Genomic DNA, 27253 nt, shown 5'->3' with positions numbered 1-27253 from the left:
CTCTAGCCTAGGCGACAGGGTGAGACTCTGTCCAAAAAAAAAAAAAAAAAAAACTGAATAAATTAGCTACATAAACATCTGAGGGAAGAGTCTTCCAGGAAGGGCATCAGCCAGTACAAAGACCCTGGCAGTCATCTTGAGTATAGGCTCAAAAGGCAAAAAATAATAATAATAATAATAAAAGAAAGAAAGAAAGAAAAGAGGAACAGGACTGTCAATGAGCAGATTATTTCAATAATCCAGAGGAAAAATGAAAAATAATGGCTTAAATCAGGATGGCACCAGTGAAGCTGCTGAGAAAGAGCTGGATTTTGGATATATTTAGAAAATTTTACATTTTTTTTAAAGCAAGATTCTTGTATCAATCTCTATGAAGTCAGAAATTAAATTTTTAAAGATGTAATCTGTTTTTACAAGGATATATTCATAAGGATAAATGCAACTTAATTAACTAGGGTAAATATAATTTCACAAGGATAAATACAATTTAATTAAATTGGTTATTAAAATAACAAGCAGTACAGGATGAAACCAGTTTGGTGGCTCACGCCTGTAATCCCAGCACTTTGGGAGGCCGAGACGGGCAGATCACGAGGTCAGGAGATCGAGACCATCCTGGCTAACACGGTGAAACCCTGTCTCTACTAAAAAATACGAAAAAAACTAGCCGGGCGAGGTGGCGGGCGCCTGTAGTCCCAGCTACTCGGGAGGCTGAGGCAGGAGAATGGCGTAAACCTGAGAGGCGGAGCTTGCAGTGAGCCGAGATCCGGCCACTGCACTCCAGCTTGGGCCACAGAGCCAGACTCCGTCTCAAAAACAACAACAACAACAACAACAACAACAAGAACAAGCACAACTGATCTAAGTTTGTGTTATTACTGGAGACATATATATACTAGCATAATGCAAAGTTACTTTCCAACTGAATTTTAATGTGCCCTGGGCAAAAGCCAAAAGTTTTACAGAAGAAATGGAGAACATTGGTTAGTCTAACAAGGAAGCCAAGTGGGGATGAATTCAGAGGGTTTCCCTTTCTCTGCCAGTCTCTGTATGCACATATGTAAGGACATAGGTATGCGTAGTCCATTTAACTCCAGAAAGAATTTACCCCAGGTTTATAAACATGGAAAGCATAACAAGGTAAAATGTATTTTGAAGTAAGTAGATGGGAAAAGCAGGTAATAAGGGAAAATACAATCTGGAAAGATACCATAAAGACAAGAAATCTGGTTCTAGCTTTTAAGCAGGTTAAATCGTCACATTAAAAATCCTTTAGGCTGATCCCACATATAAATAATAAACTAACTACACTTTTGGGTTACTTGATGCTAATATTTCTTTCTTTTTTTTCTTTTAGAAATACATTTTAACTGTATGCCATTTAGTTAAGTATTTAGTCAAGGGTCAAGATGTGTATTTATATATAGCATATAGTATACATAAATATATACTATATGCTATATATAAATACATACTATGAATGTATAATATATTACGTTAACTGGTGGTATTTATAATAATGACCACATAGTTCCCTTCAAAGTTTACGTTTTTGTCTTTTTAGGTTGAATTTCAGTGCTTAGTTTCAATTAACAATGGGTATTCTGTAGACTATTTTCCTCTTTGACTTCCAGGAAGCTCAGGGGTGATTGCTGGGGATTTTCTTAATTTTTTTTTCTGTAATAATAATTTTATTTATTCTCAGACCTTCATATTATTTGGCTCTTCTATTTTTAAGTTTTGAAATAATTTTGCTTCATTTTATTTGCGATGCGAACACTTCTAATTCTTTTTAAAAATTTCGTGTGTGTGTGTGTGCACATGTGAATTAACTAATTTATAATTCCTTTCCTTAAAATTAATAAAAATATATCTTCAGCAAAATATATGGAATATACTTTTAAGATTATAGGAGTCAGGACTGTAATGTAGATTTCAGGAACAGAGATTGAAAAGGAATCAGACTACCTGTTGCCCATCAGGTCTGTTTCTCTTTCTTCCTACTGTGACTGGCTTCCTCTGCTTCCTGGACCCCCATGCTAGATGCAAAAAGTCTATCTCAGGTCCTTAGACCAACAGCTTTTGGGACAAACCACCCAAGAGGACTGACCTCAGTCCTCAGTTTCTCTCTTTCTTTTTAAAATTACATAAAATAAGAATTTGATTTGAAAATATTTATCAGGCACTTACTGTGTTCCAGAAGACAGTATTCTAGCTTCCTGATTCTGGGGATGTAAACAACATTGTTTATGGCTGCAGAGGAATAAATACCTTCCTGCGTAGCTCTATGTCCAGATTGTCAAAAGATGGGTAGATAGCTGAATATCTCTTCACATACAAAATTTAGGGTGGTATATATGTTTCTGTACCCTATACACGTTCCCACATTATATACATGCATATACATTCCTGTTTACATTGACATTCTCTATGAAAGTAGGTCAAGCAAGAATATTGATGAACTAATAAAATCATGTTTTATTTTCAAAATAGCTAATACTTACAGAATGCACAATTACAAGCTTATTCTTCTATTTGCATTATTCCAAAAATGTGTGTATTAAAACAAATAAATAAATAAAACTGCAATGATTTTAAAGCTGGATTTATGTTTATTAGTGAAAAGTGACTTCAGTTCTTAGCCCAGCTGGGCCTCTGAGACAGCCCAGATGCTGGGTCACTGTTCAAAGGCTGCAGCCCATCAGAGGTCAAGGTGTGCTGGCCTCCTCAGGCACCAGAGCCGCAGAGGAGACAATCCAGATGCTTTGGGAAGCAGGAACCTGGAATTCCTTCATGGGAGGTACCAGCAGGTATTTCCTAAAACGGAAGGGCAGGGGAGTACATAAACACAGGTCTTGCTCTGGGACAAATCAAGGAGTAACATGAGCATGTTTAGCTTGGTGTTGGTCTTAGCTGAAGAGGAAAGGTGGTCAACCGTCTCCGCGGTACTTTAGTGTATTGTTCTAGCTGATGATGTGGTCATTTTATCAATAAAGTAAGTAACTCGGTATAAGCACATATTTGATTTCTCATTTCAAGACAAAATATTTAAATATTGACTACTCGTTTGATTTAAAACATTGAACATTATAATTTTAGCAAATTAATTTTAAATATTTAATGTCTAATGTTAATGAAGGGGGCGGCAGGGGAAATAATAGGCCCAAATAGGTGCCCCCCTAGGCAGTACAGTATAATATTAATACAATTGATTTAGTTAGACAATCTCAAGTTCCTATTTAAAAGTAATTTGTAGCCTTCTTTATGAAAATCGTGGTGTTTGACAAATGTAACCTTTTCCTTTGCAGTTTCTGCCCAAGAATTCCAAGCATTTCACATATGAAATAAAAATGAAAGAACACTCACATGAACACTAAGGAATGCTCACATACACACCCAAAGGGAAGAAGGATGTACACATACCATCAGTTTGATTGAATTGGTAACCAATTTGGTGACCAAATGAGACTCGTGAGATTCATTATTTACTTTCAGTTTAATATCTAGTGTGGATTAATTGAATACATTTTTCACTCAAGTTGGTTAATATCACTAATATAGGCAGTCATTTTATTTAGGCCCCCTAAGTCACACTCCCTCGCTTGTGAGATGGCGAGGCCTTGACTTTCATCCTTCATAATACCCTCTGTCATCAGGAAACGCTCTGTCTTTCCTGTCTGGGGTTGTATTATTCCTTATTATTGGTCATCATGAGTTTGTAGAAGTTAATGCAGCACTTTTGAAAAGAAGAAAAACAAATGACGGAATCTCCCCATATTTGATCAGGATGTAATCTAACTTCTGCCAGTAAAGCTCCTGTATCAGACAGGACAGGTATTTTATTTGGTGGTGATGGCATTTAATTCGGATCATTTGCTTTCCATTAAGTAGTGCATATAAAACTGAGCAATGGAGATTTTTACTTGCAGGCTGTGGTGTGATACCTTGGATAATGGACACACCGACAAAAGTTAATGAAGTTCAAACTCCTAGGCAAATAGAGTTTAGAAGGGAAGGTGCCTTTTCAAAGCAAGATTGAGGCTGTCACTCAACACTATCAGCACTAATTGGTGGACTAAATATCTAAGTCAATCAGAATCTAGTCCCTAGGAAAGCAGAGAAAGAAACAGGTAAGAATTCAGAAGTTTCTTGAAGTCAAAAAATGGCGCTTGCTGGCCGTGCGTGGTGGCTCACACCTGTAATCCCAGCACTTTCGGAGGCCAAGATGGGTGGATCACAAGGTCAGGAGTTCAAGATCAGCCTGACCAATATGGTGAAACTCCGTCTCTACTAAAAATACAAAAATTAGCCAGGCATGGTGGCGGACACCTGTAGTCCCAGCTACTCGGGAGGCTGAGGCAGGAGAATGGCATGAACCCGGGAGGCGGAGCTTGCAGTGAACTGAGATCGTGCCACTGCACTCCGGCCTGGGGGACAGAGCGAGACTCCGTCTCAAAAAAAAAAAAAAAAAAAAAAAAAAAAATCCCTTGCTGTCAAAGTCAATTTAATTCAAGCAGGGAAACAATCCATCTGGTATTATAATTTATTTTAAAATTATGGGAAAATTGTCTTTTCTCCTATTACTCCCTAAACAGTAAGTAGGCTTTTAATTCTCCTTTCTAAAATCTTGGTTAACAAACAATAAGAGCTTGAGAGGATGCACAGTTTGTTTTCAGTGTCTCTCTTTTTTACCCTGTGAGTGAAGTAATATTATTTCTGAAAGCTGGGGGAGAATATTGCAATGAAATTTATTGGTGATGGTTTTTGGGATAAAGAAACCTTCCAACAGCAGAGCTTTTTATATCTGTAACACAATGGAAGGCTTTGGTTTGATTTTCCCTGTCACATATGCCATTGTTGTCTATTCATGAATAGCCTTGAACTCCTTCTGCAAGAAGAACACCACTTTAGATAGATACTTTATGAACTCATAGTGCAGGCAAAATCTCCAGGATGGGGGATAATATGCAGTACCACACAGATTGTGTTGTTTTCACAGTTTGCTGTTGTGTTTCTTAGTAATTCACATTGAACATGGAATACGGGATATTTTGAAGTGATATATATTCATCAAGAAGATGAGCTGCAGCAAAGTCGATCTGTTTTGCTATGTTATAGTAAGTGATGAAAGATTTAGGCTGAAAGGGACTGTGTATTATTTCAAATGAGGAAACGAGGAATGAGAATAGATGCTAGATGTGCAAGTACTGGTTCAGTTTCCATAAGCTGTAGAAAATAAATTCAGTTTATTCAGAAATTCCTTCATTCCGTCAAGATAGTAATTCTTAGAGTTCGTTATCAGTGTCTCTTGTGCCCTCTTCATCCCACTGTCCCCTATCCAAGGTATATGTGGAGCTACTTATTCCTATTTGGGTTCCTTTTTTGACTTTCCATTGATTACTGGGAAAGGTAAAGGTCCATTTGAAAGGTAAGAATTGTTCCCAGCTCTTCTATAGGAATGCAGCATCTTCAGTCTCCTCAGCCTCTCCTATTAATCTCCCGCCTGGCTTTCACCTAAAACAGATAAAGAAGGGACCCTTCAGAACTCTTTTGTTTCAGTCTTTGGCACCTCCAGTGCCCCAGCTAGATTGCAGATTCAACACCATCTTCCCTCCACCTTCGCTTTAGGATCAGAAGTGAACAAATAATTTCGGGACTGGAAGATTAAAGAAGAAACTTGGGAGCCCTAACTTCTAAGTCTGGGTGCAGGTGAAGGCTTAAGGAGATCAGGGCAGAGATAAGATGGCCTAAGAAGAGAAAATATGACTTGGGTACAGATAACTCGTCTGAGAAGGCCAGGAGGAATTTCTAATCCAAGAGGGGAAGTAGGGAAAGAACTAGAGCCAATGATGGATCTAGTTGTCTCTGCATCACCCTTTGTATTAATGAAGAAATCCCTGTCTCAATGATAAAACAAACAATAAGAAGATAATCAAGAAAATGACAAATTAGTAATGTTTTCCAGGACAAACACCATAATGCCTTTCAAATGTGCATCATCACTGTCCACTTAGAAAAAGACCTTCTGAGAGCTGCTGGTGAACTTCTCTGCCCTCATAAGGGACCCAGTCTCCTCCCTTCTCCTTGATTTCCTAATAACAATTAGGCAGTGTGTGTCAAAGGCCTTAGACTGGACATCATTTTAAAAACTCTGTAATTTTTATGTCTTAAAGAACTTAGGTGTAGTGGTTGCAGAAGAATTCTCACTTTCCTACTTCCTGCATGGAAGTGATTCAAATGAAAGTCTTATTTCCAGTTTTGATTGTGAGGTCTCTTATTTCCTCATTATTAACTATATTTACTTCCCCAGAACTAAGAAAGGTTTTGGAGGAAAATTAATCATCAGAATGCCCTAATGTTAACATATTTCCATAGAGAAGAAACAAAAAGAAGGGATAGAAAAAGGAAGGGAGGAAGGAAGGGAGGAAGGAAGGGAGGAAAGAAGGAAGGAGAGAAGAGAAGAGAAGGGAGGAAGGAAGGAAAATGGAGAACAGGCATGGAAGAGCAGATCCACTGTACTGACTGCTAAGTATGTTTAAATACATCATTCCCTTTGAATCTTTGTAAGACTCCTAAGCTAGATGTGATTCTCCCAGTTTTACAGACAAGGGAACAAAGACTTGGAAAAATTTTAAAAATTTCCCAGGGTCATAGATAGTAAAACCAAAGGAAAGAAGGAGAGGAAGAGAATCAGAAAATGGTAGTTGGTCTGACTGCAATGTCCAAAATTGACCTTTTCCAATAATTTTAGAAGGTGACACGATTATTGAAAGACTATTGTGAAAAGCTATTAGAAGAAGCTGAATGAAATTGAGGGATTCCCCAGTAGTCACAAGACCCGGGAGAAGTTATAGGGGAGAGGCTTGTAAGGCTCTAACAGGTACTCAGTACGCAAGGGTAAAATAAGTGACTCCTGCTCCAGCAGCCCCCACAAGCAAGACCCTCGCACCCTCCACACCACACACACACACACACACACACACCCACACCCAGGTATCAGCATGCATGTCGGTTTTGAGGTGATTTGGAACAGAGACTGCATGTCTAATAAGAAAGTGTACAAAGAATAGTGACTGCAGGTAGGCTGGCTACATAATTTGCAGGGATGCTTGTATAAAAATTATTAAGAATTTTGAAACAGTGATAGCAGAGCTTTAAACCAAGTACAGTTTTTCCGAGCATGAGGTCCTGTGCAGCCGTGAGCTGACCCTGGATGCAAGTGATTTTGACAGATGACAACTGCTCTCAAGAACTGAGAATGGCTCTGCCAGTTCTTTCCTCATCTAGGTGAGAATACAATCCACAATCTGTATTTCCACCTTTATCAACCATTGTCTTAATCCTCTTCCCTACTACACGGAGAGGTGATGTCATGAGATCTGGCCTGAGGCCTCCATCCTTGCTCCTTTATCCAGCCTTTCTGGCTGACTTACTTCTTTTCTTTTCTGTTCTTTTCTCTTGTTTTCTTTTCTTTTTTTCTTTTTCTCTCTCTTTCTTCTTTTCTTTCTTTCTTTCTCTTTCTTTCTTTCTTTCTTTTTCTTTCTTTCTTTCTTCTTCTTTCCTCTCTCTCTCCTTCCTTCCTTTTTTCCTTCCTTTTTCTTTACTTTTCTGTTTTCTCTCCCCTCCCCTCCCCTCCCCTCCCCTCCCCTCCCCTCCCCTTCCCTTCCCTTCCCTTCCCTTCCCTTCCTTTCTGAGACAGTTTTGCTGCTATTGCCCAGGCTGGAGTGCACTGGCATAATCTCAACTCACTGCAACCTCTGCCTCCTGGGTTCAAGCAATTCTCCTACCTCAGCCTCCTGAGTAGTTGGGATTACAGGCCACCATGCCCAGCTAATTTTTTTTGTATTATTAGTAGAGACAGGGTCTCACCATGTCTGCCAGGCTGGTCTCGAACTCCTGATCTCAGGTGATCCTCCCACCTCAGCCTCCCAAAGTGCTGGGATTACAGGTGTGAGCCACCATGCCTGGCTGACTTATCCCATTTCTCCCTATTCTTAGTTGCTTATCTCAAAATCCATTTTCTCTATAAAATTTTCTGTTAAAACTGGCAATTTGATAACTTCCCATCTGATCTCACACTGTTTAATCTGTATATTTAGCCCCTAATGGTGTTTAATTTAGCAGTTTGTTTGTTTAACTTGTTTTATGTCTAATTATTTGAGGTGTGAGACTTCTGTATCCCCCAAATGATGTGTATTTCTTGGAGGCTGGGATTTTACAAAATATTCAGTACTCTGGGAATGAGGCGAAGGGAGTAAAGGCACTGCGGGGCTGGGCTTCCTCCCTCACATCTTCAACAGGCTTCCGGGGCGTGGGGAAATGCCAGTGTGTGCAAGTTTCTATGGCAGTGTCCTGACCTGAATGTCGCTAAAAGAATTGCTAAGTGGTCTCTCGTAGGAGTGGAGCTGATTTCCCCAGAGCTGCCCCTCTCAGTGTGGTCCACTGTGAAAACACAGTGAGAGCTAATTGTTTTCTGACAGATTTATAATTCCACTAAATCAATGCCACCATTTAGACCAGATGGAAAGCTGTGGACCAGACTGGCGAAAAGAAATACGGGCTTCCACTTTTCCTTTTCCCTTCTTTTAGAGGACAAGTAGCCATGGAGGGAGTCACAGGTAGGTGGGAACTTGGGTGTGCTGGTATCGCCACATGTGGGATGATGGGGGCGTAGTGATCCTATCTTGCCGTATGTGTGAATATATGTTTAATGTATTAGGCAACAATACTGTGGTGCACATTTATTTGTATTCTTTTCCAGATACCACACACTGAAGGCATTACAATAGCTATTCAGCTGTACAGCTACTTATAATTATACACAGCTTAAATCTCTCTGAGCCACTCTCTCCCTGCTGCAGCCTATAGGAAGCAAACATATAATACATTTGGTTCTCCCCATGCATTTTGACAACTTTAAAAAGGCATCAGGATAATGTTTGCATGCATTATGTAGCTAGAAGAGTGAAAACCCCATTACAAGATCTAAAATTACTAGATTCTTTTAAAGTGACATAAATCAAGCCCATTTGACATCACCATTTCAGGCACTTATGTTGCAGGCACCAGGAAGAGTATGCAAATATAAATGGTGCATTTTAGTGACAGAGAGGGTGAAGCCTCAAACAGAAAGATTTAGAATGCAGCTACATTTGATACCCAAAGATATAAAATACTCTTCCTCTCTTGGTGGACACAAGTGAGTGTCTTGGGCTATTTTAACTGTCAGTGATCATAATAGCTTCATGGTGTCCTATTGATCTGTGTGATTAATATCCTTATCTAATGGAGTGCAGACCGTATTGGATGTTTATAACCTCCACACCTCTTCCCAACACTAATGTGGGCTTGGCTGTGTGTAACAGGGCTATAATTCCCCCATAAGCTCCCAGGGCATCCTAACCTGCAAGTGATGCTACTGTGATTTAGTAATGCCATCAGTGATCTGGGGCCAAATTATCTTTACATGGGCAGTTGTTAGTTGTTTATAATCTACTTTGTTAAAATTTTAATGATAATGGAAGATCATTCTCCTGCTTTGATGGTACATTTTGTTTGTTTTTAAAAGGTGAAAGTATCTGTTTAATTCTTTAAGACAACTTTTACTGGTAGCTTTACTGTCTTAAAAGTTCAGATTGTAAAATAAACTATTCTAGAAGTGTATGGTTTCTTAATAGAACATAAAATCTGAAAGCCAACTAATTTGTATAAAAATATCGAGGTATATAGCCTCTGGCATAATCTATTTAAGATGATCTTGGTCTGAATTTTCTTTCTTTCTTTTTTTTTTCTTTTCTTTTTTCTTTTTTTTTTTTTTCCTTTTTCTTTGTTTTTTTTAGAGATTGGATCTCACTCAGTTGCCCAGGCTGGAGTATAGTGATGTGATAACAGCTCACTGAAGCAGCCTCGACCACCCGCCCAGGCTCAAGTGATCATCCCACCTTGGTTTCTTGACTAGCTGGAGCACCACTGCCCTGGCTACTTTTTTGTATTTTTGTGTTTTTTGTATAGACAGGGTTTCACCATGTTGTCCAAGCTGATCTTGAACTTCTGTGCTCGTGTGAGCTGCCTGCTTCGGCCTACCAAAATGCTGAGATTACAGGTATGAGCTACTACATTTGGCCTGAATTTTCTCAATATTTCTGTTATTTTACCAAAAATGTATGTGAACATCAATTAAGGGTGTGTGTGTGTACATGTGTGTGTATCAAAGAGAGATTTCCCAGTACCAGATACTGAGATCATCTTTATTTCAAAATACATTTTTGTAATATAAAGTGGAAAAATTAAGTAACAAAATACCCCTTCAGCTATTGTTTCTTATTAAAATTAAATATGCAAATTACTTTCATTGTTTTAAGAGAAAAGATGCTGCATTTATTTCTACAGTAATTTAGCTCATACTTTCTTTAATATTTCATTTGTCTTGCCGTAAGCAAACAAAAACTGACATAAGCTCTGAGTGTACACATTTGCATATGTGCATACACGCATGTGTATGAGCATGAATTTTATGTATCTGTGTGTCCCTGCATATTTTTACATGTATACTAGTGTATGTTTGTGTGCATGGGCATTCATGTGGGCCTTTGCGTGTGTGCATGTTTGTGAATATATACATGTGTGTAAATAGGCAGTTTGTGTAGACCACATATTAGGTTAATTTTCAAGTCAACATAAATTCACTGAGCATATACATATGTTCCTAGCATTTAGTGAGACACACACGTATGTCCCTAGCATTTAGTGAGACACACATGATCCAAAAATGAGTATGATCCTTTTTTAGACCTTAAAAATATCAGAGCAAAACAGGAGAGCTAACTTTGGATACAAAGAGTAAAATTTTATTTTAAAGTAATAAAATGCATGTTTTACTAATTTAATGTATGAAGCACTTAGCAGATAGGATGGGCTTACACATTCAGAGAAAGGATAGACAATCAATAGAGGAAGATCATGATGATATGTGAGAGAGTATTGAAACTTAAATAGAAGTTTGCCCTTTAGAGAAAGGCAGGAGAAGGTAAATTAGAATAAAGAGAGCAGAGTGAACAGACAAATGGAGTTGTGACAGCCGATGCTGTGTTGGAGCAATGGTTATTTAAATGTTAGGAGCATAGGAAACATGAAAAGAGACAGGAAATTAAGATTGCCTGAGTGCCTACTGCAACACAGGGAAACATGGTGGTGGAAAAGGTGGGTTTTGTCACTGAATTGTCCACATGTGACTCTCATCTCTTCCTTTTACTAGCTGTGTGATTCTGTGCAAATAACCTCTCTGAACCTTGGTTTCTTTTTGTGATGGTAACTACAGTGAGGAGTCATTGAAATGATAAACTTAATACAATGACTGGTATATAGTAAGCATTTAAAAAGGAGTATTTAACTGCTATCTTGTGCTTGTCCTGGAGATAATATTGATAGTTAAAAGTCGTTAAGCTTCCTACATCACAGATAAATACATCACGCCATTTAATTTTTACAATAGCTATTTGACATGATTACTATTAGTATCCCCACTTAGAGATGAGGACATCTAAAAAAAGTAAATTCGTATAGTCAAGTTGTTCCAAACACACTTAAAAGTTTTTCAATAAACTGAATCGAGTATTCATTTTTAAAATTTAAGTTATAATTAATTAAAATTGAATAAAATAAAAACTTCAGTTCCTCAGTCACACCAGTCATATTTTAAGAGATCAACAGCCACAGGGAAGACGGGTAGTTACCCCACTGGGCAGTGCAGAACAGGGGAATGAGACTATCGCCAGATCATTCAGGTCATGTAAAGCTCATAAAGGATTTTGTCTTTATTCCAAAATCAATGGGCCCCACAGAAGAGTATTAAGCATGGGGTGACACGAAGAGGTTTAAAATGTGAACAGATCACTCACAGGCAGTGTGGAGAATGTTGATAAATAGGAATGCCAATGCTACAATTTAGGCAACAGATCATGATAATTTGGATAAAGGTGTTGATGGAGATAGAGAGAAGTTCATGGATTCAATAAATACTTAAAGGAAGAAATCTGCAGGAGGAGTTGATGATGGAGTTGAAACAGAGGGAGATACTGAAAGAAGACCAGATTGCAATTGGTTGTTGAATTATCAATGGGTCAAGAATTTAGGCAGGACTTCATGAGGATGGCTTGTCACTGTTTCATGGTATCTGGAATCTCACCTGAAGAAAATCCAATGGCTGGAAATGGCTTGGATGGCTGAATAGATGCCAGTATCTGAGGACTCCTTCATTTGCATGTTTAAAGGCTGGCATGGGATGACTTAAAAGGCTTAGGCTCAGCTGGGGTTGTCTACTGGTATAACTATACGCAGTGTCTACGTGTAGGCTGGGCTTCCTCATGGCAGCCTTAGCGTTGTTGAATTTCTCTCATGGCAGCTTTCCATGAGCATTCCAACAAATAAGGTTGACATTATTCTATATCTAGTCTCAGAAATCACATACCTTCACTCCCACTGTACTATTGGTTGAAATAATCACAAACTCACACAGATTCAAAGAGAGGGTACAGAAACTCCACCTCTCAATGGAAAGAATTTCAAAGAATTTACAACCATGTGGTAAAACCATCTCAGTACAATCTGGGACATTCTCACTTGAAGGTACCCCTGAGTCATCTAAGAGAGGTAGTTGAATACCCTGGTCTGAAGATCGGAGATGAAGTTAGGATGGAGACATACATTTATAAATTGTCTGTTTTGGTGTGGTAATTAAAGTAAAACAGAACTCCTAAGGAGAGAGTCTAGGTGGCTGAGTAGAGTGCCTTGAGGAATTTCAAGCAATGACTTCTCTGTAAAGAAAGAACTCTGCAAGAGGAGCAAAGAAAGTGAAGCCAGAATCTCGGGAGAAAGACAGGAGAGAATCAAGCTTGGAGAGGCAGAAGAAACCTGCAGTTCAGGAAGGAAAGAGTTATTTTAAAACTTCTGTGATGTCAAGAAAGGAAAGGCAGGTAAATATGTCTTGTGTTTATTGACAAGGAAGTCTTTGTTTACCTTTTGAAATTATTTTGTTTTAGAAAGAAAAAAATCTGAATGCAATGCAAAAGATGAGTGGCTGCAGGAAAAGCCTGAACTCAGGAAGAAACTGGGGATTGATCTATTCAAGCCAAAGAGTCGAAATGACACCTTTTTTCCCCCTCTTTTTTTTTCTTTTTTTCTTTTTTTTGAGACGGAGTCTTGCTCTGTTGCCCAGGCTGAAGTGCAGTGGTGCTATCTCAGCTCACTTCAAGCTTCGCCTCCAGGGTTCACGCCATTCTCCTGCCTCAGCCTCCCGAATAGCTGGGACTACAGGCACCCGCCACCTCACCCGGCTAATTTTTTCTATTTTTTAGTAGAGACGAGGTTTCACCGTGTTAGCCAGGATGGTCTCGATCTCCTGTCCTCGTGATCCGCCCGCCTCGGTCTCCCAAAGTGCTGGGATTAAGGGCGTGAGCCACTGTGCCTGGCCTAAAATGACACTTTTAATTGGACTGCAGAGAGCACAAATTGATGAACTAAATGCATAATTTCTCTTTTTTATAGAGATGAACAGTTTCATCTAGTCGTGTGTGTCATATTAAATACAATATTACCCAAAATAAAGAAAATAAAATTCTATACTGGGTTTCTTTCACACAATATTATAGACTGGAAAGATCTAAATATTTGTGTAGATGTAACTAAAATTTTTGTCAGATTTGGAAAAACATGTCTAGCTACTGTGAGTTCATGCTAGATGTAACCACATAAGACTGCTAAAATAGATCAGAATTTTTAGATATGAGAGAAATAGGCTTTCCATATCTAGATTCCATTCTGTCTGAAAATTTTTTATGTAATAAAATACTCCCACAGTTTTAAAAGGAACTCAAAGTTTAGTTACTTAAAACACACACAAACATACAAACACATATACAAATTTAATATTGTGGGACAAAAATATTTCTTCTCGAAAAATGAATATACTTCTAATGTACATATTAGTTTGAAATTTCATACGGATATAGTTATTTATTCAACTGATTTACAATAATTTCATATTCAAATAACAAGAATTTAAAGAAGATTCTAGAAATATGACTACTTCTAAAATTATAACTACATCTAGATTCTTTTAAAATTATTCTTATACAAATATGAAATGATTTTTAATGAACTGGAGTTAGGTGTTTTCGGTTTGAATTACCCAGATACATCCTTCAAATTCCTGCTCCCTTTGTGATGATCGATCCAATCATATTTTTTGTTTTTAAGATCAGTACTGAAAGCTGCTGCTGGATCAATACCAGTTCCAAAGAAGGTTATGATGACTGGATCATGTATCCCACAGTTTCCTTGCTAATATTCACATTTCTGCCAAAACCTGGAAGAGAAGCCATAGAAATAGAAAACAAGAGTTTATTTTTCTGAATAAACTAGCTTCTGTCACAACATAAGCCTTAACACCAGGATTTTCTTAGTGCCAAATCTGCATTTAAGACTTAAAAAGCACAGTTTGGTTTAGTGGAAAAAAATATTAATTGTATATTAAACAAAGTAGTCACATATGTTGCTTTGTATAATAAAAATAGATCAACCATAGGTTAACAATTTTAACCTATCTCCCTGATATGCAGACTCAGTTTCCCTTACTTTCCAATCCCTGTGAAAAGACAGCACTTTTGTCTGATTTTGTAAGAAGAGATATCCCAGGAAAAAGAACTGGTAAAGTACGCATTAATGAAGCTATATTGAGCACTAGTTCTATTTCCGTTTCCTTTTAGTTAAAAAAATGAAAAATCTTTCCTTTTGCTGTTTTCTTTGATAATTTGGCTTCAATGATCTTACTCTTTCTTTCTACTAAACTGCATTTTATCTCTTCACTGTGCCACCGTATTTTTTAAACTTGGCAGTTCACTAGATCTCACTATTCATAACAGATTTATTTATACCTGGTGACTTTTCTATCTGAATAATGCATGTTTTAGAAGATCATTGCATATTAGCATTAATTGTGGAAACAAAAGGCCAACAGGTGGAATCTAATATTGATTTACTTCAAAATAACAACTGATATTCTTCAATGGTGGCCTGCTATTGTGAGAATTTTATGAGCCCTGTATGCAGTGTTTCTGAAATTTGAGTAATGCATTAGCTTATCTCAAAGAAACAGTCTTCTAGACCTATAGTGTTGTTTTATTAGAATGTGACTTACATATATAACATAAAATTTGGGGCCAGGCACGGTGGCTTATTCCTGTAATCCCAGCACTTTGGAAAGCCTAGGCAGGAGGATCACTTGAGGTCAGGAGTTTGAGACCAACTTGGCCAACATGGTGAAACCCCATCTCCACTAAAAATACAAAATTAGCTGGGTGTGGAGGCAAACACCTGTAATCCCAGCTACTGGGGAACCCAAATCCCGAGAATAGCTTGAACCGGGAGGCAGAGGTTGCAGTCAGCCGAGATCTCACCACTGCACTCCAGCCTGGGCAATAGAGTGAGATTCTGTCTCAAAAACAACAAAAAAAGATAATAATAAATAATAAGTAAATAAATAATAACACAATTTGGTATAAATTTACTATGATTATGGTTTCTATACAACAATGCAATCAAAAACTAATCTATGAATTAATACAAAATAATAAGTAAACATAAAGAACTTCTAATTATAGTGAGAAATATAATGCTTTTGATCCATTTTTGTCTTTATTACTATCCATTGACTTTAATCAAGCAAATTCAGAATATGACTGTTGGCATTACAATAGTATCTAAATAGCAATAAATTAAAATTCAGCATAATCTGTCATTCCTCCACAAACAAAATCCTAATGTTTAACTATCTTCATTTCAAGATAAAATTAGCATGTGTAACATTGAAATTTATATTAAATTGGGATGTAATCCAATTATTTCTGGAATCAGAGACTGGAAAATTGTATATGAAGTTGGCTTCAACTCTTGCAAAGTAAGAAAAAAATTATATTTTCAACAAAGTACATCACTGGACTCTTGAAGGAAATTACAATTTATTAGAAATGAATCCTCTCATTTTGCATTTAAAATTTCAAATCCTCGTGAAGCTATTATTTGTCATTAAGCCTTTACTTGACTTGAATATTTTATTTTTTTAAGTTACTGTTCTATTCTCTGTAGTCTAAAAGGATGAAGGCAATGTATTGCGTTTGCACACATTGTCATTTCACCATGTAGAATTGAAGCCTTATTTTATTTTAAAAAATTAAGTTTTTATATCATGGAACTGTCACATGTGGATGTTTCATGCAGTAGATACATTTCATATTTATTTCTAGTAAAATAATTCAATATAAAAACAATAATTTAGCTCAAACCTGCTACTGGTTCCCAGATATATTGATCCCAAATTAAATATACCTATAATCACTTGGCATAAACATGACTGTAAGAAATACAGAAGTGTGTATACCAAGTCTTGTGGTAAAACTGTTCTAAGATGGTGATCTAGATTAATTAGAATAAAGATTTTTAAAAAATCTTTTACATTCAGAAAAGTTTTAGATTTACAGAAAAATTGTGAAGACAGTACAGTACAGGGGGTTCTCATACAACCCAAACCCAGTTTCCCCTTATTAACATGAATGTGGCACGTTTGTCACAATTAACAAACCAATACTGATATCATTATTAACTAAAGTCCAAACCTATTTAGATTGTCTTAGTTTTATCTAATGTTGTTTTTCTGTTCTAGGACCCCATCCAGGATACTACATTGCATTTCATTGTCTTGTCTCCCTAGGTTTCTTTTAACTGTGGCAGTTTTCAAACACTTTCTTTGTCTTTGATGACCTTGTCAGTTTTGCAGAGTACTGGTCAGGTGTCATGTAGCATGCCCTTTATTGGAATTTATCTGATGTTTTTCTCGTGATTAAACTGGGATTATAAGTTTTACAGAGGAAGATACAGGTAAACCACCATTCTCATCACATCATAGCAAGGGTGCATGCTATCAAAATGACTTATCACTGTTAATGTTAACATTTGCTATATTGTTGAGGAAATGTTTGGCATATTTCTCCGTTGTGAAGTTACTTTTCCTCCCATTTTTATACGTTACTTTCTGGAAGGGAGTCACAGTGTGCAGCCCGCACTTAAAAAGTGAGGAGTTATGTGCCACCTCCTTGAACCTAAATTATTTGGAATTCCTCTGTATAGGAAATTTGGTTCTTCTCTCTTGCTTATCTATTTATTAAATCACTTATTTATTTCAGTATGGACTCATGGATAGTTATTTAATTCTTTGGGCTATAATCCAATAATATTTTATTTATCTTGTTGCTCAAATAATTTTAGATTTGGCCATTGGGAGCTTTTTCAGTTGTCCCTGGTATCGCTTGGCATGTTCCCAAAATTATGTGTGTTTTTTTTCTTTCATTTCCTTACTTACTGGCACTACCAGATGCTTCAGTCTAATCTTATATATTTCCTTCCCCAAGCCTACAATCAGCCACTTCTCCAAGGAGCCCAGGGAAACAGTCATGATCTGAACTCTAGATGTGCTTACTGCTACTTGGGTGTCATGGCTTCTAGGCCCCCTCAGTTCACAGAGCAAGGACATATATATGTGTATATGAATTCATACATATATATGTTTAGAAGCATCTCAATATCTAGAGGCTAGAAAAGGCATGAAATGAATTTTCCCCTAGATTATCCAGAAAGAATGCAGTTCTGCTGACTCCTTGATTTTTGCCGTAAGTCATTTCAAACTTCTGATATACAGAACTGTAAAATAACAAATTTGTGTTGATTATGCCACTAAGTTTGTGATAACTGATTACAGCAGCAATAGGAAATGAATACAGATAAAGACAAATGAGACTGAACATGTTTTTGTACACTTATTCATCACTGTTCACCTTCTTTGGTGAGAGGTCTGCTTAGATCTTTGGGACATTGTTAAATTGGGTTGCTTGGTTTCTTGTTGCTGAGTTTTAAGGGTTATTTGTATTTGTTTTAATATAAAACCTTTATTAACTATGTATTTTGTAAATAGTTTCTCACGGTCTGTAACACCTATTTATTCTCTTAATATTGTCTTTTGGAGAGCAATTTTAATAAAGTCTAACTTATCCATTTATCTTTCATAAATTATGTTTTTTGGCATTGTATCTAAAACTGATAAACAAATTCAAATTCATGCAGATTTTATCCTATGTTTTCTTCTAGAAATTTTAGAGTTTAGCATTTTACATTTAGATCTGTGACTCATATTGAGTCAACTTTTGTGAAAGGTTTGTGCGTAGGTTCATCTTTTTGCATATTGATGGACTACCTCCCTGACCAAACTTTAGTCAGGCTCCTCTGATCTTCTCAACTAGTCCTTGAACATCCTCAGATCATGGTTTTTAACACTATTCTCCAATAAAGACAGTTTTATTTCTTTCCAATTTGCATGGTTTTTATTTTATTTCCTGTTAATATTGCACTAACTAGAACTTCCAGTATGGTTTTGAATAGGAGTCGTTCCTTGTTGCTGATCCTAGGGGTGAAGTGTCCAGTTCCTCACCGCTAAATATGTTGTTAACTGTGTGATTTTTTTTTTTTTTTGTAGATTTTTTAAATCACTTGAGCAAATTTCCCTCTGTTTTTAGTTTGCTGGCATTTTTTTGTCATGAATTGATATTAGCTTTTGTCAACTGCATTTTATGCATCAATTGATATAAGCATATGATTTTTCTTTTTAGCTTGTTGATATGTAAATTACATTGATTTTTGAATGTTGAACCAACCTTGCCTACTTAGAATAAATTCCACTTGGTCATGGTATATAATTCTTTTTATATGTTGTTGGATTTAATTTGTAATATTTTGTGGGAAATATTTACATCTTTGTTCATGAGATATATCGCTCTATAGCTTTTCTTTCTTCTTGTTATGTCTTTATCTGGCTTTACTATTGGAATAATGATGGTCTGATAGAATGAATTGTAAGTTAGGATGCTCTAACTTACAGAGAGTTACTTACTCAGACCATAATTACTTTCTCTAATGAGCTGTAAGTTAGGATACTCTAGAAGTCTCTCTCTAATTTTTGGAGGAGATTGTGGAGAAATGGCATTTCTTCTTTTTTAAATGTTTGGTAGAATTCAACAAGAACGTTGTGTTGTAAATGGGGGATTAAGTTACTCTTATAGAGTCTTTAAGAATCATTCCAACATGGCCACGAATATTACTCTCAGGTGTATATGAAAGTGAAATATTTATTTATTTATTTTTATTTTTTTTATTATTTTATTTTTTGAGACGGAGTCTTGCTCTGTCACCCAGGCTGGAGTGCAGTGGCTGAATCTCAGCTCACTGCAAGCTCTGCCTCTTGGTTTCACGCCATTCTCCTGCTTCAGCCTCCTGAGTAGCTCATAGGTCTTAGAGACCAGAGGCATGGCATACCACACAGGGAGCCATACGGGAGGAGCTCCCAAAGTGGACTTAACCAAGCAGGTAGGGAGAAATGGTGGCATAGTGGGGTGGGAGGGAGAATGAATGAGGATCAACCTGTGGGTAAGTGTCCTTACTTACAGTGGGATTTCACAGGCAAAGGACATGAGGGAAATTTGTTGGTGTGTTGAATGTCATTAGGTCATAGGCAGAGGAGGGCAGGAAGTTTTAACTTGTGGTAATGACCAACTTTGTGGCACTGATATACCTAGTCACCTGAGTGGAGTGTTTATAGCCTGTTTGTGGGGACATTGAGGCTTTAGAAAAGTATGAAGTTTGAAAGATTTATGGTGCAGAGACCGTCTAAAATTGGTGCTTTTTGGGGAAATATTAGTAATTATTGATTTAATTTTTCTTAGATACAGGCTGTATTTTCCATTTCTCCTTGTGTGAGTTTTTGATACTTTCTATCTTTCAAGGAACTGGTCCATTTCCTCTAAGTTAATGAATTTATGGACATAGACTTGTTCACAGTATTTGTCTCTTATGCTTGTAACGTCCATGAGATCTGTAGTGATGAAACCTCTTTTAATTCTAATATTGATAATTTGTGTCTTCTCTCTTTTTGACTTGGTTAGCCCAGCTAATTTCTATTTTGATAGTTGTTAAATTAAAAATTCAATTTTCTTAATAGTTATAAGGCTATTTAAGCTATATATTTCCCTTTGTATAAATTGTGATAGGCTTATTTTTTTAAGGAATTGTTTCCTTACCTCTGAGTTGTCAAATTTACATTTGTGGAGCTATTTGCAGTATTTGCTTATTATTATTATCATTGTTATTATTTATGTCTTCAGGGTCTTAGTGAATATTCTCTTGTTTTATTCCTGATACCAGTAATATGCATCGTCTAATTTTTTTCTTTGTTAGTTTTGTCAGAGTTCATCACTTTTCTTGAATATTCCAAAGAATTTGCTTCTGTTTTTGTTGTTTTCTAGTTTTCCTGTTTTCAATTTCATTAATTTCTTCTCTAATTTTTATTATTTACTTTCTTCTGCTTATTTCGTTTTTTTTTTAATTTTTCTTTAGTTGTGTATAATAGAATCCAGGTTATTGATTTTATATCTTTCATCTTTTTATTGTATAGATTTAGTGTAAATTTCTCACTAAACACTGTTTTACTGTACACAAATTTCTGATAAGTTGTATTTTCATTTAATTTAAAATACTTTAAGGTTAGAATGACACTTTTGAAATATTAAAATTGCAGTGCAGAAACAAACATTTTGCATAGAGATACTTTTGGATTTCTGAGAGTACCCAAGGGTTTGCAGTCTCCATTTTGGGCTGTCCTAGAGTACCCAGTAATGATACTTTCTCATGCTACCTACTACAATCTGTTTCGCTGACAAGTTGAAAGTTGGACAACTATGTTCAGAAGGACATACCACTGTGATTTCAGCAAGACCAGAGAATTTAAACTGTGTTCCAATGCTTAATGGCAGAAAAATTTCTCCTTCTAAAGGAAACCATTGGTTAAAATGGTCAAAGAGGTGAAATCAACAATTTTGTGCCAAACAGCTTCAAGAGGAAACCTACTCCATGAGAAATCATGATAGAATCAGATTTTCTAAGTCCCCTAATCATCCCTGAAGTTTGACTTATTCATCTTTTATGCTTCCTCCATGCCCTAGTAAAAATTTATAAACTAAGTATTGTATCCACAAAAGGACATATATTTATCTAGCACTTACCATATGCCTAATCCTGTGCAAGCTACTCTGAGAGATGCATACAAGAAATAACGACACCCTCATCAGAAACTACAGTCTTGTCGGGTGAACAAGACTGTCACCAACAAAATAACTAGTAAGCAATATAAGTCAATATGTAATTAAGTCATGAGTGGTTAAGTGACGACTGTAAATACCACCAAAATTTCATGTGAAACTGTTCACAGTATCTCTTTTACTTAGGGGGAGTTTAGAAATAGAGTCTGTTTAATAGACTAGGCAATAACATCTCATTAGTTGCTTTTATTGGAAGGGACAGAAAACGAGTGGAAACTGAAATAGCCCTAGAAATAGCTCAGGTCACTGACCCTGCAAATTACTTTTAATGCAAAGACATATCAATTCCTTTGATTTTGTCTCCTTGGATGAGTTCTGAAATGTGATCTCCACTGGAGTGGAAAATAATAATTTTTGACTGAATTCCAGAAAGGAATTCCTCCCTGCCTTGTTCTGTGCCTCTGTGTGTGTGTGTGTGCGCACGCGTGCGTGCGTGCAAACGCATGCGCGTGCAGGGGCACACGTATGTGCACATACACACATGCATGCACAAGGGGGAAGTAAGATCCATTGCTTCATGTTCAAATCAAATGCTTGACTACCTATTGCATTAAAATGGAGAGGGGTATCTTTCACCAAAAACCACTCAATTCTGTTTCTTCACATCACAAGCCCGAGCTAACACCTGGTGTTTCCATCAGGCAGGAAGAAGGCTGAGGAAGATGGGTGAAACTCAGAATGGGTACCCTTTGTTAAAACCCAGAATGGCACTGATTGAATATCTGGGACAAGCATGTAATGACATGCATGGTAACTCCTGCTGATGGTTTTCACTCGGGGAGACGATTGCAACCGTCCTTTATTATCTCTCTTATGTTTTTCCAACTGAAGTCATTTATATACCACTTTTATGACATTTGCCACATCTAATTACCACTCATATAATTACTTAATGTATCCTTTTATTTATGTCATAAAACATTGGATACATTTATTATTAGTAGTAGCAATAGTGTAGGGCATTTTATATTACTTCTACAAATGTAAAAACCTGTATCATATGGCCTTCATAGAAGAAACTCATTTTAAAAGATTTTTCCCCCAAATTTTTGAATAAAAATAACCAAAGTATTCAAAAACACCCAGAATCAGCTTATGTTCCATTAAAAGCACACATGACACACTTTGGGAACTATGGTCATACAGGCAAGGTCTTCATTATTGAAGTACACAAAGCCTTCATGATCTGGCCCTGGTTTCTCTTCATCTCTTTCTGAGCCATGTTTTACACCCCATTGTTTAGCTTGCTTGAATAATAATAGTAATTCATGTTTCCCTCAAATCCACTCTATTTTAGACACCTGGCTCACAGCAATTCCTAGGTGCTAGAAAACATTTCACTCCTTGGTTCACCTAAAAATAATCTGCATCTCTTTTAGACATTAGCTGGAGCATCATCTTTTCCCTGAAGCTTTTACTGACACCCTAAAGTAAACTTCTTTTTTTGTATGTACCCTATAACATTTAAATAACCTTCTTTGTTTTGAGGTCTCTTTTTGTCTACTAGATTACAAATACTTTCTGATATCTTGAATAAACCAAAGTCTCTTTGGTAGCTCCACAATTAGTTTCTGCAAACTTGCTCAAGCCTGAAATTCTGCAAAAGCAGATACAATTCTTTGCTTTAAGAAACTGTGTTTGCTCTTAAAGTTCAATTGCACCTGAGATTGAAATTACTCAAGTATGCTAAGGTGTTTGCAGATCTGTGCAGAGGTTTTTTGCAACCCTTCCTGAAAGTAAGTTTTGAGAGACAAAGATGGAGAGAGATGTGGAAATGTGAGAACTGAGGGGAGGAGACATAACAAATTGTAGAAAGAGATTGTCCATTCTGAAAGTTGCCGTGTAGGCCACTATACTGGTGGTTTCAACCAGAGTACACTACAGCAATACAGAGAAGCCTAGGTCCTGGGTAAATTGTTATTCTCTCTGTATGAGAGAAAAGATTTATTTCCTCATCCAACCCTGGGACAATGGCTGAGATCCCTTAACAAAAGACAGAATAGCAAGAGGAAAGCATGCAAATATATTTAATGTAAGTTTTACGTGGCATTGGAGCCTTCATAAGAAAATGAAGTCCCAAAGAAACAGAGGAAACTGTGTATTTTTATGCTAAATTTGGTGAAGAAGTGGATGGTTGTGGAGAAGTGTGATTGGAAATAAGGAGCATTACCTAATGGTAATAAACTGGGGAGAACTTAGTAAGGCTTGTTCGTTTAAATTATTATTTGTGCCCCTGTGTCCTCGGAGATAAAGGTAGAGGGAATGCACTCTCAAATGAGAATCTTAAGACCTGCTTCAGTGGAAAGTCAGAACATTCTATTATGGCTTGCTTCAGGGGAAAAGGGTACAAGAAGATCACAGAGACCTTTCTGCTTCTGCTGCTCTCTCAAATCCAAGGAGCCACATTTTGAGGAAGTGTGTGTTGATAGTTCCCATCACCTCCACGCCCACCTTGGAATTCATCTCAGCTCCAGAGTACAAATGGCTGTGGGGATGGAGAAAATTCCATGAAAAAAACACATTGGGCTAGTAGGAAATGAACCATAGCATAAGAAGTGATACATATCCTAAGGAAACTCAGTTCTTGATCTTCTGATAAATAGAAGAAACAGTATGCACTGAAATTGACCTAATAGGCAAAGGTGTGATGCCATGGGATGTCAAAGATAGTCACTGTTTTTAGACATGCATAGTCACAAGCTCCTATATAGAGGAAGAAAATAGAAAAAAAAAAAAAGGAAAATATATTATAGTGGAAAAAATCTAAAAATAATTTCACAGTGCCATAGTTGAAGATTGCTACAAGTCCATGGAATTGAAATAATATTATAGCAAATAGCCTGTGCACTCTTCAGCATGAGTTTCTCAGATCTCTGGCAGAAGGAAGTAATTCTGGTTCTCAGTGGAGAGTTGGAAGGTGGAATGCTTCCAATTTAGAACAAACTCTCAGGTCTGTTTGCCACATGTGGTTTTTTTAATAGTCATTTAAGTTTGGCGAAATCGCTTTGTGGAACTATGGAGGTGCCTCCTTTCTGTCTCTTAGCTTGCCTCTTTGAGGCCATTAATTTTCACAGATAAAATAAGATCTTACTATGTCATAGAGCATATTTAAAACATCTGAATTGTTTCTACAATGAAAAGAAATAAAGCCCAATTTCCAGAGGCAAAACTTCTCCCCTAATTTAAGGTGAATGTGACCCTTTTATTTCTTTAGATAAATTTATTCGCTTTATATAAAACATAAGGCATTGCTTCCTTCTGTAGTCTTAAGGAGGTGGTGAGATACATGATAGACATATGAGAAAGGATTTTCTCTTAATTTGAAGACTATGGAAGCCTGTGACAGTTATTCAAAGTTGTTATAGAGATTATATTTCTCTTCAATTTCAAGAATTCTGAATGTAGAATTTATAACTTTCTATGGACGTATCTATTTCAGTGATCTGAAACTAGAAATGCACTACATTTTAGAAACAAATATCTAAATTAGTGAAAAGTCCTGAAAATAAAAGTTTGGTTACCATCACTGCAGGGGAGCTAGCTGTCATAATTATATCTTATTTGGGTCTTTCACTTGGGGGATCCTATTCATTATCTTTGGAATGTCACATAAATGATTCTCTGAGGATACCATCTAATAAAAATACTACCCAGCTGTGTTCTGTTCTTCCTGCCCGTTCCTTCCTTACAAATTCAGGTTTCCAGTTACAAACAGCAACTAAATTCAAGTGTGTTTCTTCCCTTTCAGCAGCTTGTAGTATCTAATTTTACCTCTTTGCAATCACAACCTAAACAATGGAAAGATAACGTATTTTTAAGAATAATTTTATTATGTTTTTATATTGTAGACCGAATACACCAAGTTCCCATTTCTACTACTGTAGTTTATACCATGATGTTTCACATGGAAATCATGAAGTTATTCAGAAAACTCGATGCCTGCCTCAGCTATAAGTTTCAGATAAGCATATTTTGGAATCGTTCAGGCATTATCTTATAATATAAGCATATTTTGAAATCGTTCAGGCATTATCTTAGACCTACACTTTGCTTGGACAATATTTTACAGTATTCAACTTCTTTTTATTGACAAATTCCTTGTAATTTATTATTATTACACAGCAAGAGCCCATATACTGATATAAAACACAGTAAGTAGAGCTTATTTAAAAACAATTTGTGTTATGAAAATTGTATCTTTAAATTCCGTCCTTTAGAGATATGTGAAATCTGAACTCCTATGTTTCTGAAGAGCGCAATACTGTGATAGATTGTGTGTGTTTGTGTGTGTGTTTGTGTGTGTGTGTGTGTTTGGTGTAGGGAGACAATGGACAGTTTGGAATGAATTCTCATGCACACATGGCCTGATGGAAGCATTAAATTCCTAGGCATCCCAAAGTACCTTCCTTCTTTGCATTCAGACTCTGTAAGATTTCCATATTATTTTCAGAAGAGAAATGATTTCTTTTTTTTTTTCCAAATTCCAAGACAGCCAGAATGACGCAAAATCCCAGTGGTACTTTAGCATGTGAACCAGGAGAATGACATAGGGGCAGCAGCCCTTCATCATGTCTTGTGCTTTATTCAGTGCTATGTGGCATGAACATAATGGTTTTTTTACTAAATTATAAGCATGTTTCTTATACAGGGAAACATGCAGGCAAGAAGACATTTGAAATAGCTGAAGTGAAGAAATACAGACTGGGCTCGGTGGCTCATGCCTGTAATCTCAGCACTTTGGGAGACAGAGTTGGGTAGATCACCTGAGGCTAGGAGTTCGAGACCAGCCTGACCAACATGGAGAAATCCCATCTCTACTAAAAACACAAAATTAGCTGGGTGTGGTGACTCATGCCTCTGACCCCAGCTATTTGGGAGGCTGAGGCAGGAGAATCACTTGAACTTAGGAGGTGAAGGTTGCAGTGAGCCGAGATTGCACCATTGCACTCTAGCCTGGGCAGCAAGAGCGAAACTCCATCTCAAAAAAAAAAAAAAAAAAGAGAGAGAGAGAGAGAGAAAAGAAATATAAAAATGATACAATGTATCTAGCATAGATGTGGTTCACAGGAGGAGCTGCAAGATATGCAAGGAGTCCCCAGGAGCCACACAGCAAAGTAAACAGCTTCCAGCAGGTTTTCATTTCAGCAGCACCGCCAGCAAACACCTACCATCCCAGCCTTTTTTTGTGAAATTATAAGTTCAAATTCCAAGCACCTGGGAAATTCCCAGGGGTTGAGCTGGAACAGCTGTGGCCCAGAACTCCTTTTGCAGTTCTCCAGGAAGAATACTGTGTCCTGAGAATCTGAACTCTGGAATAATTCAGCTCTTCACCATCTCCACATCCGTCCCCACATAGTCAAGCATGACAGCAAAATAAAACCCACAAAAAGGGGACATGGGTGCCACTTTGAATCTGTGGTCACTCATCGGGGCTTTTAACACTGCATAGAAATTCTAATGAGATTTTTTGTTAGCTTGCTTCCCCACTCCCTGAAATGGCAATTTAAAATATTTTCTACTCAATTCACATCTGCAATTTTCTCTCTTCTCATTCTCAGCAGATATCCTACCTCAAAGAAAATTAAAACAGAAACCATGAAAACAAACCACCTCAACTTCCTGACATCATAGCTACAAAGCTATTTACTTGCTCCTTTCCTTTTCTTCTTCTCTCCTGGTACAAAGTAATAAGTGCCCTTTTTCCCAAGTTACTTCTTGTCTGGATGTACTCACCAGTCTCCAGGAAGCAAACCTGGGGCTCTGCCGCACTGTGGTCTCTTCCCTGGATTACAGCAGAGGCCCTCTGAATGGCACCTTGGCTCTTGGCCCACCTTCTGTCCTGGCCCTCTGCTACACTTTCCAACTTACAAGCAGAGTGCGCATGACAAGCCTAAATGGGGTTACATAATTGCCCTCTGCTAAACCTTTTGGTACAGGCTGAATTGTGCATCCCCTAAAAATTTATATATTGAATCCGTAGCCCCCAGTACCTCAGAATGTGA

General features: G+C 37.1%; 2 long non-coding RNA genes across 2 annotated transcripts in view; one reads left to right on the top strand and one right to left on the bottom strand.

Moving 5' to 3' along the window:
- The first annotated feature begins 8324 nt into the window (after window positions 1-8324).
- LOC114677466 (uncharacterized) overlaps window positions 8325-27253 on the top strand; it is a 59813-nt gene continuing 40884 nt past the window's right edge. Inside the window, exons 1-2 of the long non-coding RNA XR_003728767.2 lie at window positions 8325-8618; window positions 9840-10102. This is a non-coding gene — a long non-coding RNA (uncharacterized LOC114677466). The remainder of the gene's footprint in view (window positions 8619-9839; window positions 10103-27253) is intronic.
- LOC144340709 (uncharacterized) lies at window positions 13984-27056 on the bottom strand. Its single transcript, XR_013416979.1, has 3 exons — window positions 26985-27056; window positions 23617-23736; window positions 13984-14362 (listed from the first exon to the last, which is right to left on the bottom strand). It is a non-coding gene; the product is annotated as an uncharacterized LOC144340709 (long non-coding RNA).

Source organism: Macaca mulatta, chromosome 4 (genome assembly GCF_049350105.2).
Source record: "Macaca mulatta isolate MMU2019108-1 chromosome 4, T2T-MMU8v2.0, whole genome shotgun sequence".
NCBI classification, from domain to species: domain Eukaryota; kingdom Metazoa; phylum Chordata; class Mammalia; order Primates; family Cercopithecidae; genus Macaca; species Macaca mulatta.
Note: the sequence above shows the minus strand (reverse complement) of the source record. Positions and strands in the feature narration are given on the sequence as shown.